Raw genomic sequence first — 2,341 nt, 5'->3', positions numbered from 1 at the left:
AAAAAGGTAAATTAAAGCCCATTAAACCTCCAAAACAGATAATATAATAGCATGGAACAATAAAAAATTATAGATACGTTGGAGACCTATCAACACTCTGTTTGACTATGTATTCACACATGTACTAAGTTTCCGGTTAATACAATTTTAGCATGAATAATAAACATTTATCATGATATAAGGAAATATAAATAACAACTTTATTATTGCCTCTAGGGAATATTTCCTTCAGTCTCCCATTTGCACTAGAGTCAATAATCTAGATTACATTGTAATGATTCTAACACCCATGGAGTCTTGGTGCTGATCATGTTTTGCTCATGAGAGAGGCTTAGTCAACGGGTCTGCAACGATCAGATCTGTATGTATCTTGCAAATCTCTATGACTCCCTCCTTGACTTGATCGCGGATAGAATTGAAGCATCTCTTGATGTGCTTGGTTCTCTTGTGAAATCTGGATTCCTTTGCCAAGACAACTGCACCAGTATTGTCACAAAAGATTTTCATTGGACCCGATGCACTAGGTATGACACCTGGATCGGATATGAACTCCTTCATCCAGACTCCTTCATTTGCTGCTTCCGAAGCAGCTATGTACTCCGCTTCACACGTAGATCCCGCCACGACGCTCTGCTTGGAACTGCACCAACTGACAGCTCCACCATTCAATAAAAATACATATCCGGTTTGTGACTTAGAGTCATCCGGATCAGTGTCAAAGCTAGCATCGACGTAACCGTTTACGACGAGCTCTTTGTCACCTCCATAAATGAGAAACATATCCTTAGTCCTTTTTAGGTATTTTAGGATGTTCTTGACCGCTGTCCAGTGATCTACTCCTGGATACTTTGGTACCTCCCTACTAAACTGATAGCAAGGCACACATCAGGTCTGGTACACAACATTGCATACATGATAGAATCTATGGTTGAAGCATAGGGAATAACTTCCATTTTCTCTCTATCTTCTGCAGTGGTCGGGCATTGACTCTGACTCAACTTCACACCTTGTAACACAAGCAAGAACCCTTTCTTTGCTTGATCCATTTTGAACTTCTTCAAAACTTTATCAAGGTATGTTCTTTGTGAAAGACCACTTAAGCGTCTTGATCTATCTCTATAGATCTTGATGCCCGATATATAAGCAGCTTCACCGAGGTCTTTCATTGAAAAATTCTCATTCAAGTATCCTTTCATGCTATTCAGAAATTCAGTATCATTTCCGATCAACAATATGTCATCTACATATAATATCACAAATGCCACAAAGCTCCCACTCACTTTCTTGTAAATACAGGCTTCTCCAAAAGTCTGTATAAAACCATATGCTTTGATCACACTATCAAAGCGTATATTCCAACTCCGAGAGGCTTGCACCAGTCCATAAATGGATCGCTGGAGCTTGCACACTTTGTTAGGACCTTTTGGATCGACAAAACCTTCTGGTTGCATCATATACAACTCTTCTTTAAGATATCCATTAAGGAATGCAGTTTTGACATCCATTTACCAAATTTCATAATCATAAAATGCGGCAATCGCTAACATGATTCGGACGGGCTTAAGCATTGCTACGGGTGAGAAGGTCTCATCATAGTCAACTCCTTGAACTTGTCGAAAACCTTTTGCAACAAGTCGAGCTTTGTAGACAGTAACATTACCCAGCGTCAATCTTCTTCTTGAAGATCCATTTATTCTCTATGGACTGCCGATCATCTGGCAAGTCAACCAAAGTCCACACTTTGTTCTCATACATGGATCCCATCTCAGATTTCATGGCCTCAAGCCATTTTGTGGAATCTGGGCTCATCATCGCTTCCTCATAGTTCGTAGGTTCATCATGGTCAAGTAACATGACCTCCAGAACAGGATTACCATACCACTCTGGTGCGGATCTTATTCTGTTTGACCTACGACGTTCAGTAGCAACTTGATCAGAAGTTTCATGATCATCATTAGCTTCCTCACTTATTGGTGTAGGAATCACTGGAACTGATTTCTGTGGTGAAGTACTTTCCAATAAGGGAGTAGGTACAATTACCTCCTCAAGTTCTACTTTCCTCCCACTCACTTATTTCGAGAGAAACTCCTTCTCTAGAAAGGATTCATTCTTAGCAAAAAATATCTTGCCTTCAGATCTGTGATAGAAGGTGTACCCAACAGTCTCCTTTGGGTATCCTATGAAGACACATTTCTCCGATTTGGGTTCGAGCTTATAAGGTTGAAGCTTTTTCACATAAGCAACGCAGCCCCAAACTTTAAGAAACGACAACTTGGGTTTCTTGCCAAACCACAGTTCATAAGGTGTCGTCTCACCGGATTTTGATGGTGCCCTATTTAAC

This window comes from Triticum urartu, chromosome 2A (assembly GCF_056163025.1).
Source record: "Triticum urartu cultivar PI428250 chromosome 2A, HENAU_Tu73, whole genome shotgun sequence".
Classification (NCBI taxonomy): Eukaryota; Viridiplantae; Streptophyta; class Magnoliopsida; order Poales; family Poaceae; genus Triticum; species Triticum urartu.
The sequence above is the reverse complement of the archived record's forward strand: the minus strand, read 5'-3'. Positions refer to the sequence as shown.